Genomic DNA, 17,891 nt, shown 5'->3' with positions numbered 1-17,891 from the left:
AATATTTCATGAAAATAAAAGGGAGGTAATTAGAAATTTGTTTTCTATAAGTTCTAAGTCAAATTTTCAATAAGAAATGAATGCATTTAATTTAATGATTACATTTAATACGTACAAATATTTCCAGTACATATTTTAAGTATTCTTCGATGTTTAGAAATTGTTTTATTAGCATAATTATATACATACTCGTATATAGTTTCACGCAAGTGGTGTATACAACCATAATGTCAAAACATACAGGACCTTTAAACATATTTTTACAATTAATGCTTTATTTATATATTCCCTTTATGAATCTCATTTTATATAAATAAATAAAGTAAAAGTAATTTTGAAAGGGAAAATAAGTTTAATCTTATTGCAGTAAAATACAATTTAATCATTTAAATTAGTTTCAAGTTAGATAGATATTATGGTAATATCATTATCATTAACTCAAAAGATCGATGAATGTATGATACTTTTTATGAAAAAGATAAGTTTGTGATTAGAAATAAATTATAAAAAATATTTTAATTTTTTGGGGGGTTTTACGTCACATCGACACAGTATAGGTCATTTCGCGACGTTCCAGCTTTTCTGGTGGAGGAAGACATTATTTCAGGCACGAACGGGCACCTGAGTAGAACCACCGACTCGGCCACGGACGCCCCCTTTTAAAAAAAGGGTTCTCAATAACACTAGTACGTAAAAACATGACATATATATATATTTTGTTTAGATAAAAAGTAAAACAATAAGTACATTTTGCGGTTAGATTCAAATACTTATATTCTAAATATCGACAATCCATGAATGTTAAAAAGACAAGTTTTCTAATTTCAAAATTGAAATATTTCGAATATTGCTTCACATGTGTAAAATAAGCTGTTCTGTAACGTTAAATGCTACAATATTTTTTATAACTGCTTCAGGTATAATTCTTCGTTCCCCTTTTCTTGAAAAATGATAAGGCAACTTTTGCTTACTTGATCAAACACGTTTTCAGATGAACCGTTTTGATCTGTTGGATATGAAAATATTAAAATTTTGGTGATTTGCTGAATATTAAATATAAACACTACTAAATAAGCTTAAAACGATTTCCGTTTATTTTCTTCTAGTTATTTTCACGTAAATCTCTCAATAATTTCAAACAGAATTATATAAAAAAATTAATATTGTTATTTGCACAAAAGTTCTATTTAATAATATTATGATGACAATTTTACTCCGTAATAAATCATGCTTAATCTGATTTCGTTTAGTTTAAAATGATTACTAACGTGATAGTTACAAACAGTTTCATAAACTGATTGCTAGACGTACCTTTAGCGACGACAAATTAATGATATTTATGACTGATATGCAAACAATACTCAATGGTTAACGGGAATAAATTCAAAATGACATTCTTGCTAACGTATCACTGCTGCTCTTGCAGTGTTGTATTATGAGGGTTTTCATGTTATAATTTAACTGTTTGTAAAATTATATAGAACGGTAGGTTTTAGTTTCAGGTGATTGTAATACAAGGACACAATGCAAACATGACTATATAAGATGTGATCAAATTGTGCCCGACATCGAATCAGATGATTATTGTATTGATGCACTCTTGCCATGATTTTCAATAGACAAAGGAAGTAACTCATATGGAAATAAAGCAATAAACATATGTAAAACTATCTCACTTAGAAAAGCAAACAATCGCTAAGGTTAGGATTTCGGAAAAAAGTGTTTTTACATGTTAGAACTACACTGATACTAGCTGGAAAGAGTATTTATTATTGAATGATAAAGACTCTGAAACTATAACAAATGTCATGTCAGTAAATTTACTGAATTTAACGGTCATGATGCTTTACATTTGACATTTATGTACTCCGTTAACGTAGATGGATCCAAAGTATTAAACTACGAGTATAAAAGATAAATGGATAATGATTATGATAAAGGATTATATCGCTCTTGAAAAATTAGCAGCATAGCCTCCCTGAATGGTGTATAATTGAGATGTGATGTTGTAAATAATATAAGCAGTGTAAATAATACGGTGTTGTAGAGGTGACAGATCCTCTTTTTTTTAGAAAACAAACATGTACATTTCAAAGATTTGATGTATCTTAATTGATGATTCTTTTAAATGGTTTGATTTAGACTGCATGAAAACAAATCGATTAATTGTACAAAAATGAAGTTTATTAATAAATATGTCACACTCAGAGTCTGTTCGATTATAATAAGTTAAACTTAAAGATATACATGTACTATGCTTATTATTGAGTAAAATATTCTAATCGCAGGAATTTATTGAAATTGATAAAATTCTTATTGAATATGCCTACTGTGAATAAAATTATGAAAGAACTAATTTACTTATTACCGGTCAAGTAAAGTTGATATTTTCTTTAATTAAACTATATATTCATACTTTGACCACTATAATTTGCAAACTTTTAAACATAACATATCAACTAAGTGTGAAGTCAAAACATGTTTATTTTATATTTAGAAATAGACTTTTGTCAATTATTAATATTTTCTAAAATCAAATTTGAGCATAGTATATCTTTAAAGCCTAGTATTAATGTGTTGTTTAAAATGCGTCATTGTTTCAAATGGCAACAAATGTATTTGGTAAGCCACGTAATTTCAATGGAAACAAGGATTTTGAAAATATAATAAAGAAGATTTTGAAGAAGTAAGCCGCGTGATTTTTGGCGCTATTTTTAAAGCAAAAGGGGAAGTAATAATTGTGAAATACTTTTGCATGATTTTAAAACATATTTTGAAGCTATGTTCTTTGTGGTAAATATTTTTCTTTGAATGAAAGAGCAGAATATTTTAACAATGTCTATGATTTAAATGATTTTGATCCTGTTTTTTTTAAAGATGGAAGTACTATTTTACATAAGTACATTACACATTATAAAATTCACAACTGGGATAGATAGTCTATTAAATGAATATTTTATAGAAGACAGCGAGATTTTATCTGAACATATAACAAAGCTTTTGAACAATATTTTAGAATTTTTCATTTTTCTTGAAATCTGGATCAAAGGTTGTATAATACCATTACATAAAAAAGAAAATAAAGAAAATGTACACAATTACAGATAAATAACATTTCCTTCCGTCGTTCTGTCTTGTGACGCCTCGTCTGAACTAACATTTTTATAAAATTTTAATTCCTTTTCATGTACAGACTGACTCAAACCGAGTCTGCAATTTTTATTTAATTTTGTTGTAATTAATGCTTCCGAGAGATCACACTTTGTCCAGATTGTTTTATCAATTCTGGCTCAGTACGTTCCCGAAGGTTTGTCAAATATTCGTTTCTCCAAATTCTCTAGAACCCTTTTAAAACATGTTGAATTCTTTCCATATTGCCAGTTATTTATCACTTGTACTTACATGTGCAGAAAAATCTTCTGTCACCATATTCAGAATACCAATATTTGGATTCAATCATAGGAAACGATTCGTTTAAAGTGTAATATTTGAAATAAAATCTTCTTTTACGTACACCAGTGGTTTTGAATTTATTGTTGCTTCAACTTCTTATAATATTGTTTGTAATTGAATTTAAGTAAGTGATTCATGACCTTTGTATGACACTTTTTGACAATGCCCACTAGTCTTTAATTGCTCCTCCCATCCACGGAGCTAATTCTACAATGCATTTGTATTTGATTCTAAAAATTCTAGAATTTGAAAATATTTCTCTATATGATGTTTTTTGTTTCACTTGCCGCTTTGAACAGCGAATTTGCCAACTGTCAATAACAATTTCTGTCCGTGACCCTCTTTGAGAAAATCGTTTGAATCCATACAGGATTTCCTCTACTGACATGTCTTCTAAAAGTTCCATATGAATGGTACTGGTAGCTTATTACACGAAAAACAAAAATTCACATCTTCTGTTGCCCTTCTTTTATTTAAATCAAGAGCGGTCCGAAGAAATCAAGTCCATTTTAAGAATAGGGTACTGTTTTTTTACTCTAGAAGACGGCAATGGTGCAAAGTGTCTCTTACATAGTCCACTTTTATAATAACGATAAGTTCTACACTTTCGTAAAACCAATTTCACAACAGAACGTCCAGAACTTTAACCGCACTTCAGAAAACTTTTCGAAACACTATTATAAAAAGTTGTGTTTATGAATCCTTTCAACGATCAATTGTGTCAGCATATTGCTTTATGCGATCAACAATGGTTACCTTGCTCCCTTTGTCAATCCTAAATTTCCTTATCTTCCTTTGCTCGAAGAATTGCTTCTTCATCGACAAAAAGTCAAATATGATAAGCAAGATCAACAAGGAAAGGCGGTGCTCATTGAACGCAACACCCAAACGACCCAGCAATTAGAAATAGTGGCAGGGAGCCAAGGAGGACCCTAAATAAACACAGAAAATTGAAGAAATAATAGTAACCGATAACGAAATGAAAATCAAAGAAAACAAATAAATGCTTGATTGATTGATAGGTCCACTAAGTAAAAAGGCACAGGGGAAGGGTATAAAAAATTCATGGAAGGGAGAAATAAAGAAATAAGACTAGGGGCAAAAGGGAAGATACGTACCGTAGACGAGAAAACAAGGGAAACAAACAAAAGTGTAACCAAAACAGTATGAAACAACAAGACAGAAATCTTAGGAACACAGATGGGCGTCCCCTTGGAACGGTCAGCAGAATAAGTACTTCTGGGAAGTTTAAACCGGCTAATGGTGCACCAAACCTCACTCTTAGCCCCACCATGTTCTTTTAAATAAGACAGTGTAAAAATAAGATGAATCCCCGCCAAGTGAAATTCTATCAGTTGTTATGGTTACAAAACGTGAAATAAGTAAAACACCAAAATTATCATGTAGTTACATATAAAAGAAAACTCAATGACCATAACAAAAGTACTCAATGTCTTAAAGGAGGACAGAGCAACAAGAAAAACACCTACAAGGGCCCGATGAATACGAACATTAAGCCAATTCAGTTCTAAAGGGCTTTAAGATCTGTCCATCATAGAGTCTCCCACTTGGTCCGTCAGATGTAATCAAAAGAGGGAAGCGCAGTGTCCAACTGCAAAAGGGTTGAACTCTAAGCTGTTGTGTTGAGGTTAGAAGACAATTTCATAAATACTGCTATTATATTGAAGTTGATAGATAATAACATAAATATTGCTATTATATATAAGTTATTAGACAATGTTATAAATACTGCTATTGTATTGAAGTTAATAGACAAAGTCATGGATGCTGCTATTATATTGAAGTTAAAAGACAATGTCATAAATACTGCTATTGTCTTGAGACAATGTCAAAAATACTGTTATTATGTTGGGGTTGATGGACAGTGTCATAAATACTGCTATTATATTGAAATAAGATGACAATTTCATAAATACTGCTATTATATTGATGTTAATAGATACTAATATTATATTTACATAACCTGGTACAAATGCTGCTTTATTGTTTGATATATATTTTTTGGGCCGGAGGCCTTTGATTATGAAATAAAAGAGTTGAGTCCAAGCATGCAATATGTCTTTAAATATAAGGGTCATAACCTCTCTTAATAAAACGTTAAATGATTTTAGAAAAAACAGTAGAGAAAATTACCATGACCCAAAATCTTACGAACTTCGCCATAAAACCAGGCTGGTTAATCTATTGTCACAGAAGTGTTTTTAAATCAGTATTGAATTTTGAAATTAAATCAAAATTACGATCGTAAAATTTTGTAAAATATTTTTATATGATAGCGGTAGCCCTGGTCTAGAAGCTTTCGTTGAAAGCCTTGCTTTAAAAGCTCTCTCAAGTGTTGTCATTTTTGTGTATTCCAGATAAAGCTTCATTAAGTTTTTTTGTAAGTACCGATCCACATTTTCTCCAAAGCGTCCAATTCCTCAGATGTCAGTAAATTATTCTCACATTGTTGTTTCATTTTTCTTTATAAATTGTTAGGAGAATGCAGTAATACGGATAATTCGTCAACAGACACATTTTTGAATTATCATTTATTCAAAAGGGAGGGTTAATTTGCTGCCTTTACTCCCATCAATGCATTTGACACTTTAACTCCATCATATAACACGTTTCCCAAATTTCCCCTTTTCACAACCGATGTACTTTCAATATCTGAATTCAATATCACTCTTCGATATATTTGAAAACACGTTAAAAGTGTATGTTAGTCTTGCAGGTCTTTTCCACTAAAGCTTGACGTGTAGGTCATTAATTGTTGCTCCTCTTTAGGCAATGTCGGCTGGGTTTTCCTTTGAATCACATAATTAAATTTAGTTAATCTAGATGAATCGATCTCTCTGATGCGGTTGTTAATGAAGGCGGGAAGTGGTTTGTTCGTTTTTAGCCAGACTTCTTTTACAAACTGGAATCTGTCCGAATGTATGATTCGCCAATTTTCTATTTCAACTGTTCATGTACACATTATAAACATCTTATACTTATCAAAACACTTAGTAATTCTAGTCTTGAAACTGACATTGTTTTTCTCTCATTATCTTGAAAACTATTTATCACAAAGTCTTCATATTTCACATATTGATTTGTCATATCTAGACGATGACTCTTATTGGTTTTGGTGTCAAGTCTAGGTCACAGCAACCTTAAATTTCAGAATGGTTTCTGCTCATTATCTTAAAATGTTTATTGCAAAGTCTTCATATTTCTTATTCTGATTGGTCATAACTAGTTAATGACCCCTTTTGATTTTTGGGTCACTAGGTTTAATGTCAATGTAACAGGGACCTTATATGTCGAATGATATTCAATCCTTATCTTGAAATCTATTTATCTCAAAGTCTTTATATTTCACATACGGATTGATCATAACTATTAAATGACCCCTATAAATGTTTGGTTCACTCGTTCAAAGGTCAAGGTTGTATTGGCCGTAAATGTCAAACTGTATTCTGCTCATTATCTGAATAAGTTTGAACCGCATAGTCGTAATATTTCAAATATTAAATGGTCATATAAAGAAGTTGACCTGTAATTATTTTCGGGTTACTAGGTCAAAGGTCAAAATCACAGGGGCCTTAAATGTCAGAATGGTTTCCACTTATTATCTTGAAAACTATTTATCACGTCTTTATATTAAGAGGTTGTAACTAGAATATGGCGCCAGTCGATTTTTGATTATTTAATTCAAATGTCAAGGTCACAGGAACATAAATGTCAGAATGGTGTCCATTCATTATCTGCAAAACTACTTGTTAACAAGTCTTTGTCTTTCACATTTTGATTGATAATCACTAATAGATGACTCCTATTTAATTTTAGGTCGGTAGGTCAAAGGTCAAGTTCACAATAACTTTGAATATTAAAATGGTCTTCCGCTTCTTCTGATTACATCAATTAGTTATTAAGTCTTCATATTTCACATATTGATTGGTTATAACTAAACACTTCCATGAACCCATTTATGGCACGTTTCTATAATAAAATTACCAATAGTATGAGTCAATGCCTTGAAAGGGGGCATATGTGTCGTTCGACATTTCTTGTTAATCAATGTGTCGTAGGATAAGAATTTATTTAAAATAAAATAAACATTGCCTTATATTCTGTTATTCATTTCAAATAAAATATATTAACTGTACCTGAATGCGTTACATGTTATTTGACCCCTGATTCTGTACCGTTATATCTCTCTATATTTCTATTATTCTTATCTCTCATTGGTACTAACCATTCACCCGTAAACTTGATATGCTATGTTCGGGTATGTTGTGTGATGCTCCATTGCACTTCATATCTGACCATTACAAGTTAAAGTTTTGTTATATTGTGTAAGTAAATTGTTTAATAAATATCTTGGATATTTCAGGTTAGTAATCATTTAAATTATTAGATTATTACAGAATGTCATTATTGGTAAATATATACAGGTTTTTGATAGATAACACACTGTATTCAAGAACCAAGAAGGATGCATATGGAATACCACGAATAGAAGATACACTTCATATACTTGCTCGAGCAAAATATTTTTTCAAACTGGACCTTAAGTCTGGGTAATGGCAAGGTTGAGCTTGAAGAGGAAAATAAGGAGAAAACAGCAATTCAAGTTGATGGCCTCGGATTTTATGAATGTAACAGGATGGCCTTCGGCCTTTGTAATGCTCCTGCTACATTCCAACGTCTTATGGAACGCTGTATGGGATACCTCAATCTACGTGACTGCTTTATCTACCTTGACGACATCATCTTTTTCAGTACCGATATCGATACCCATCTTGATCGTCTTGAATCAGTACTTAAACGACTAGCTGAATTTAATCTCAAGATAAAGCCACCAAAATGCGAATTCTTTAAAAAAAAACTTACCTCGGCCATGTGGTATCCCAAGATGGTATTAAAGCGGATCACTCAAAGACAAAAGCCGTGAAGAATTGGCCTATACCAAAATCTGTCAAACAAGTCCGCCAGTTACTTGGATTTGCTGGCTATTATAGACAATTCCTTCGGGGATTTGCAGCTTTAGCCAGACCTCTAAGTGATCTCCTGATAGGCCAACCTACCAAGAAAAAGGCCAGAGATCTTAAAAGGAATGTAAAGCGATCCGGTTTTCGTTGGGATGAACCACAACAAAAGGCATTCGATGACATCAAGAATCAGTTGACAAATACAATGTACACCAGTTCTCGGATATGCTAACTACACCAAACCACTTATTGTTCACGTAGACGCTTCGTCACTGGGGCTCGAGATTGTATTATATCAAAAGCAAGAAGAAAAGACCCGAGTAATTGCATACGCAAGCAGGAGCCTAAAACAGAGTAAGAGAAATTATCCAGCTCACAAACTCGAGTTTCTCGCCCTCAAGTGGGCTGTCACTGAAAAGTTCCATGACTACTTGTATGGTGCGAAATTCGAGGTTGTGACTGATAATAACCCTCTAACGTATGTGAGTACAACAGCAAAGTTAGATGCCACGGGCAACAGATGGCTTGCTGCACTAGCAAACTACAATTACACTGCCACTTACAGGAAAGGTTCAAACCATTTTGACGCAGATGGACTCAGCCGAATTATACCCCGTGATGTTGTAGAAGCAGTCACCAACGCTGCAACAGTGGATTCTCGGCCACTTGTAGATACCATACACAATCCCGACCTACCAATTCACATAGATGACATCAGTATACCAGATGATATTGTACAGTCTAACACTCCAATAATATCAGTTGTTGTGGATAATTTGAATCGCGGTACAAAACCGGCTAAGCCATTTCACCGCAATTTATCTACTTACCTGCTAAATGGTCCCGTTTGACTCTACTTCAGGGTGTACTTTACATAAAAACATCTGTATCTGGTGAAGAACATCTTCAACTTGTCCTTCCGGAAGCTTTGCGAACTGATTTGTTTAAAGCTTTACATGACAACCTCGGTCATGTCCATACACAATCCCGACCTACCAATTCACATAGATGACATCAGTATACCAGATGATATTGTACAGTCTAACAGTTTATCCTCTAAAGACTTGTGTAAAGCACAAGCCAAGGATCCAATAATATCAGTTGTTGTGGATAATTTGAATCGCGGTACAAAACCGCAATTTATCTACTTACCTGCGTGAATGGTTCCGTTTGACTCTACTTCAGGGTGTACTTTACATAAAAACATCTGTATCTGGTGAAGAACATCTTCAACTTGTCCTTCCGAAGCTTTGCGAACTGATTTGTTTAAAGCTTTACATGACAACCTCGGTCATCAGGGCCGTAGTCGGACAACTTCTTTATTAAGGAGAGGTATTTTGTCCATGAAAGGACAACTTAATGTCAGGAGATGTGATCGTTGTATTCGTCGCAAGGCTTTTGTCAATAATGCTGCGTTGGTCCCTGTACAGTCAATGTCACCAATGGATATAGTATGCATTGGTTACCTGTCTCTGGAACGATCGAAGGATGGATTCGAGAATATCCTTGTCCTCACAGATCATTTCAGTAGGTATGCACAGGCATTTCCTACTCGAAACCAAACTGCCTAGACATCAGCCAGAATTCTGTTCGGCAACTTCATTGTCCATTATGGATTTCCGTCCAGAATACATAGCGACCAAGGTCAAAATTTTGAATTGGCCCTAATCAAGGAATTGTGTTTGGCTTGCTGGCATAAAGAAGACTCGACCAACACCGTATCACGCGATGGGGAACGGAATGTTGGAGAGGTTTAACCAAACATTACTCAAGATGCTTGGTACCTTAGAAGAGCATCAAAAGTCCGACTGGAACGCTCATGTTCCAGGTCTAGTGCATGCCTAAAACGCTACGCGACATGAGTGTACTAGCTACTCACCTTATTTCCTCATGTCCGAAAAAGTTGTAACATAGAATGCCTCTGTTATTTAATACACGTAAAAATGTACGTAAACAGAATAAACTGTTCCAGAACAAAAACATATTTTGCTGTTTTAAGTAGGATTTTATCCGTTTAGCAATGATTTTGTACCGTATTCATTTCATTGAAGCATTTTGGAAGTTAACATTTTTAAATTCGAACAATAATTTTTGCGTCAGATAATATAGCTTTATACACTTTTAAAAAAGATACTGGACCAAAACAAACTGATAAACATGCAGTTTTTGATCAATAGAGAGAAGTTTCCAGATATAAATCACAACAGCAGGTGTCATGTGTTGTGTTGCAGCCGTAAAATATTGCCCCGTACTTCAATTCAGTATTGTTATGTTTCTAGTCCTTCAAGATTATTGATTTCATCACTGTTAAATGTTGAAAATTGTGTCACGCTCAAGCCGGTGGTAGATTACGTGGGGGATATTTCACTTTTTCATTATCCCTCAAATAACGACTCAATCACATCGTGTCCGCAATTTCATGTAATTTTGTTGTTTTTAATGCTTCCGAGTGAATACATTTTTTCCAAATATTTTACTTGGGACTATTGTATATAAGTATCCTTTATCAATTTGAATGGTAAAATAGATATATTCTTCCAGTATTCAACATCCGTTGCGAGGCATAGTTCTTGTGATCATTTGACTAACAAACGGGCTAGCTGGAGTTGATATTTAGCGAATCATACATATATTTTGAGCCATTTTGGTCTCGTAATATCCTTTTACTGTGTATGGGAATTGTTGGGAATTATTCTCTCTTAAACGTTAAAGAGCTGAAGCAGACATTTTGGGAAAAAAGCGTGTAACTGCTTTTTAATTCCTAAAATATAAAAGATAGTTAATATTTATATTGTAGGTCTTGCCTTATTTTTCTAGTGTATAAAACTGGCAATTGTCTTGTAAGATATCATAAATACAGTGAATTCCCTTTTCATACAAAGATTTGCAAACAAAACTTTTATTTAATTAAGACTCGCTGTACATTGATACAATTGAATAAGAATCCACATTGACAAACAGCTGATGTTGTATTGTCATAAAAAATATCAAACCATTTTAAAATGATGCACCAAATTGAAAAATGATAAAGTATTCTGTACAAATCTCAAGATAGCGAATCAATTGGGTTTTAAGTCAGGCAGAAGAAGTGATCATGGAATATCATTTTAAATTCTCCGTATAATTCATTATAACATATATCAGTCCACTATTTTCTCCGATATCTTACTTTTGTAAATCCCTTCGATCTTTGCTAATTAGTTAATTTAAAAATTCAATTCACCCAGATCCAATATTAAATATAGTATTTAGCAAATTTATTGATCTCCTATTCTTAGGAAAGGTTAGATTTACCCTCCTTAGGTAAACATGTACTTATTCCTTGTGTTTGTGTAACTGACAACTGATTGACATTATATGCTTCGTTTAGAGCTCTTACAATGAATTGTCCAATTTGTTTTCAAAATACTTCATAACAATCGGCTCCAACACAGAGGAGCTGGGGCTTTTGTTGTTTGACGTGTTTCGTAAAACAAATGATGCCTCCTTATAATTTATTTCACCTTCTAACTCTTGGCTTTCTGCATCTGTGAGTTCAGTTTTATTTTTATCATATGTAAAATCATTAAAATTGATTGTTTTATTATATCTTTCTGTTTCTTTTAAAATATATTACAGTTCGATTTTCATCTTATATTCTATAAATTGTTTTTGAAATGTATTGATATTTTTCCATATTTTTTTAGTAGGTTATTCGCATCTAAGGGACAATTTAACCCTTGATCTTATAAGGTATAGCTGGAGATGTTCATTACTTATCTGAGATAATTCATCTCTTATTAAATGCAGGGTATCAACATTTTGATCTGATAAAGTGGCTACAATATACTAGTAAATAATTTCTTTCAATGATTGACATTTTGTGTCTGTCTTAGCTAAACGCAACAGAGAAGATAAGGCAGCAACAAAATTTTACAATTTTGATAAAAGAAAAACAGTAATTTACATTAATACAACAAAAAATATGAAAGAAACGTTTAACTCACAATTACCCACGATTCAAATTTAACAAATATTCTAAAGTGTAACTCACAGTTCGAAATTCAGTTGTCAAAACGCAAATTTAATCATGAAATTGTGTTTTCACTTATGCTTCCAAGGGATCCCACTTCATGCAGATTTTCATACTTAACAACAGCAGGTGTCAATTGCTGTAAAAAATCTCCTCACACATTTCTTCAATGATGTTTTATGTTTATGGTCCTTCGGGATCATTGATTACAACACTTCTAGATGTTAAAAATTAAGTATCGCGCAAGCCGGTACCAGGGGGCGTTAGGGAAGTTTAATCCCTTATGTACAGACTCAATGAAACCGAGTCTGCAAGTTTCATGTAATTATGTTGCGAGTGATGATTCTGAGAATTCACACTTTCTCAGGAGTTTCTATACTTTATATCAGCAAATGCTATGTGGCAGCTGTCAAAAGCTGCCCCGTACTTTACTTCAGTTCTGTTATATTTTTCTGCTTCTTCGGGGTTATTATTTACAGAAAAGTAAGTGTTGAAAATTGAGTACCACTTTTTCATAATCCCATTCATACACCACTGGGAGATTTTAAATAGATTTTAGGCGCGCTCAAAGTTTTCCTTGCAAGCAATTATGAATTTCTATTACTAGGGTAAGTCCAACAAACCGAACTACGAGTTGATTCATTGTACTTTTTTGTGCATTGGCAATATTTCCCCTCTACGAAGCGATTCTGCAACATAGAACGAAAAGAACCACAGCTTTGGAAGTCGGAATGATTTGACTACCGGAAGGTTCTGAAGCAGACGAGTCACATAATTTTTAAAACAGTTCTTATCATGGATATTAATGATCGTTGGTTTTTGTTACTTTTTGATATTACAAATGTCTCATTTTTGATAGTGATGTGATAATTATTAAAAATTTTATCACATGTATTTGTAACTCTCACTGACGTTTCCATACAAAAGAAAAAACGTTTATCCAAAAGCCCATACAATACCAAAGTACATTTTAATCCATTGCAAAGACCAAAGACGCCATCACAAAACATAACTGACTGTTCATGGACTGCAACTTGTTCATGCATAGCTCAAAAAGATTTTGACCCGTAGGCCTTAAAGTTTACAAGAGTGCTAGGGGCGTGGACGGTAACTTGCAGTCCATGAACAGGCTCAATCGAACCGAGCCTGCAACATTTTACAATTTTGCCGTGTTGGGCTTTCTTTAGGGATTCTGTTTTTCAGTATTTCAATGTCACATCCGTGTTATTTCTTCCGTGTGGCAGCTGTAAAAAGTCTCCCCGTACATTTAATCAATGATGTTATATTTTCGATCCTTAAAGATCGTTCAGCACGACATTATTGTTGTGTATACATTTTACATGGTATTTTTAGTTTCTGGTTTTTGGCCTTTTTCAATTTGGGTAATTCCAGTATTCCTACTTGAATACTTTATAATCACCCTAAGGATATGTTGCCTGTTTTTTAAATTGGTCTTTTGACATCTTATCTGTGATATGCAGGCTTCATAACCTCAGATCCCCTTTCAAATTTCCATTTTACTAAGTTCGCTTATTGTTTTCTCGTTTAGGGCACACGCATTCTTTTACTTGGGGACCATACGCCGCTTTTCATAGCATGACACTATTGTGTCACATTGAAGGTTCCATGATAACCGCCGTATGAACACATCTGCGGATGCTTCTAAATTCAAAGTTTCACCATTTTAGTGTTTAAATGTTGAATTTTGCTTAAGCCGGTGCTAGGGGGCGTGGACGGTAACTTGCAATTTCCATTGCAGTCCATTAACAGGCTCAATCAAACCGAGCCTGCAACATTTTACAATTTTGCCGTGTTGGGCTTTCTATAGGGATTCTGCTTTTCACTACTTTATTGGTCAATATGTGTACTTATGCACCTTGGGATTTGCCTGTTCAGTGTTTGTAAAATTCTTGTCCTTTAATTAGTAAATGATTTTTAGGTTACAACTTGTGGCACATGTAGCCTAAAAAAATATTTGACTAGAGTCATAAGATTTACAAAACAGTAGAGTGTGGGAGCACCCGTGTCCTATGGCCACATTTTTAGTTTCGAACTCAATTTTTTCTCTTCAATTCATTTTTACTCTCCTGTATATCAATTTTGGATTATCAATGTCGGTTTAGATTGTAGCAGAATTTATTTAGCAATTTTTATCACTCTGAATTTAATTCTAGATTTTAATAAATATAACTTCAGCAATTGAAGTTAAATGAAATCAAAATTTGTATAAGAATTTTATAATTGAGAACGTACGTCGATAAAAAAATTCCAAACACCGACAAAAATGCCAAAAGACACTTTAAATCAAAGAAACAAAAGAAAAGAAGTAAAAATCACAAGTAATCTTAAAGCATCTGACCTCTAGAAGAAAAAACTGCCGTCTTGCTAATATTTCAAAATCCCCCCTCAAAAACATTATATACTTGAAAGAAATCGAAATGACACTCCAAAATGCTCATATTTTAACATTATTGCTCTGAAAACAAACAGTTCGCTTTTCCACCAACGGGAAATACCTTCTTTTATTATACCACGGAATTCTTTCACCCGGGTTTTTTTTCTAGTATCACGTGATCGTACAGGACAATATCGCGACCTGTGCTCCGGAACGCACGGAATCCGGGATTTTATCAAACATATAGAGATACGAATAACTGCTTTTGTTTTTATATTTGTATTAATTCATGGCACTAAAAATTGTAATTTATTAACTATTTCATATATATGATGACCAATTTATCGATTTAACCTTTAGCTTGAAATGTGGTAGGGGCCTACTTAATGACGAAAATTGATAAACAATCCCGGGCATACCGGATACCGGGATTTTTCCGGATCACTGTTGTGACACGTGACTGCGTTAAATGAATTTTCTTCTCCTATTTATATTGACTACTGCGTTAGTAACGTAGTAGATTATGGAAAATAAAACCCGATATATTAACGCTTTTGTCAACATTCTTTCTTGAATAAAGGTGTCAGTAATGATGGATTTATACAATTAACCTAACTAGATCAGTATTTACCATTTACTTAAAATTTTGTTTCATTTTTTTTTACCACCTGGAGGTCAGTGGCTTAAAAGTACAATTACAATTGACAAACCGTCTTTAGCGGTTATATAAGTATTTCATTCATATTTAAAAGTTCATGACAATGAAAGTATAAATAACCGAGAGTACAAGTTGTGTGTGTGTTTGTGCGCGCGCGCGCGTGTGTGCGTTTTATTTTCACATGCGCATGAGAAAAAAATTTAATAATCAATAAGGATATTTTTAAAGCAGTATAGATGAATAATGAAATGAAATATTATAAAATAAAACAGAACTTAAATATCTGTAAAACTTAACTAGAAAGTGTAAGAACTTAAAATCTGAGAATCTCTAGAAGAAAGTTTGTATTCGGAAATACTTGAGATCAATTAAAAGCACCATTTCATAAAGACCCTTTCTATTATTTTACTATTCCAGAAAGGCCAATAAGATTTCCAATTTCAATTTGTAACATTCAAAGGACCAATGTTAACTCTACATTAATCCAGTTTCTCCCTATAACCCTTTAAATAAATCGATTTTAGACTGCCTTTGAGACTGAAAATGCTTTGTAAAATCTGGCCTACTGTTTAACATCACCAAGTTTAAGGACCTAGTCATGCTTTCGCAACATTTCAGTCGTATTGCAAGTAGTTTAAAATTGGCTATCATAAAAAACTATTCTTTTGATTTTACTTTTCGGAAAATGTTAATAACTGATACTGATCTAGTTAGGTTAATTGTATAAATCCATCATTACTGACACCTTTATTCAAGAAAGAATGTTGACAAAAGCGTTAATATATCGGGTTTTATTTTCCATAATCTACTACGTTACTAACGCAGTAGTCAATATAAATAGGAGAAGAAAATTCATTTAACGCAGTCACGTGTCACAACAGTGATCCGGAAAAATCCCGGTATCCGGTATGCCCGGGATTGTTTATCAATTTTCGTCATTAAGTAGGCCCCTACCACATTTCAAGCTAAAGGTTAAATCGATAAATTGGTCATCATATATATGAAATAGTTAATAAATTACAATTTTTAGTGCCATGAATTAATACAAATATAAAAACAAAAGCAGTTATTCGTATCTCTATATGTTTGATAAAATCCCGGATTCCGTGCGTTCCGGAGCACAGGTCGCGATATTGTCCTGTACGATCACGTGATACTAGAAAAAAAACCCGGGTGAAAGAATTCCGTGGTATAATAAAAGAAGGTATTTCCCGTTGGTGGAAAAGCGAACTGTTTGTTTTCAGAGCAATAATGTTAAAATATGAGCATTTTGGAGTGTCATTTCGATTTCTTTTCAAGTATATAATGTTTTTGAGGGGGGATTTTTGAAATATTAGCAAGACGGCAGTTTTTTCTTCTAGAGGTCAGATGCTTTAAGATTACTTGTGATTTTTACTTCTTTTCTTTTGTTTCTTTGATTTAAAGTGTCTTTTGGCATTTTTGTCGGTGTTTGGAATTTTTTTATCGACGTACGTTCTCAATTATAAAATTCTTATACAAAATTTTGATTTCATTTAACTTCAATTGCTGAAGTTATATTTATTAAAATCTAGAATTAAATTCAGAGTGATAAAAATTGCTAAATAAATTCTGCTACAATCTAAACCGACATTGATAATCCAAAATTGATATACAGGAGAGTAAAAAATGAATTGAAGAGAAAAAAATTGAGTTCGAAACTAAAAATGTGGCCATAGGACACGGGTGCTCCCACACTCTACTGTTTTGTAAATCTTATGACTCTAGTCAAATATTTTTTTAGGCTACATGTGCCACAAGTTGTAACCTAAAAATCATTTACTAATTAAAGGACAAGAATTTTACAAACACTGAACAGGCAAATCCCAAGGTGCATAAGTACACATATTGACCAATAAAGTAGTGAAAAGCAGAATCCCTATAGAAAGCCCAACACGGCAAAATTGTAAAATGTTGCAGGCTCGGTTTGATTGAGCCTGTTAATGGACTGCAATGGAAATTGCAAGTTACCGTCCACGCCCCCTAGCACCGGCTTAAGCAAAAATTCAACATTTAAACACTAAAATGGTTGAAACTTTGAATTTAGAAGCATCCGCAGATGTGTTCATACGGGGGTTATCATGGAACCTTCAATGTGACACAATAGTGTCATGCTATGAAAAGCGGCGTATGGTCCCCAAGTAAAAGAATGCGTGTGGCCCTAACGAGAAAACAATAAGCGAACTTAGTAAAATGGAAATTTGAAAGGGGATCTGACGTTATGAAGCCTACATATCACAGATACGACGTTAAAAGACAAATTTAAAAAGCAGGAACTCTATCCTAAGCGTGATTATAAAGTATTCAAGTAGGAATACTGGAAATTAACCCAAAATTGAAAAAGGCCAAAAAACCAGAAACTAAAAAATACAT

This window comes from Ruditapes philippinarum, unplaced genomic scaffold (assembly GCF_026571515.1).
Source record: "Ruditapes philippinarum isolate M1 unplaced genomic scaffold, ASM2657151v2 ctg5165_1_1_1_1, whole genome shotgun sequence".
In the NCBI taxonomy this organism is placed as follows: Eukaryota; Metazoa; Mollusca; class Bivalvia; order Venerida; family Veneridae; genus Ruditapes; species Ruditapes philippinarum.
This window is presented reverse-complemented; position numbering follows the sequence as displayed.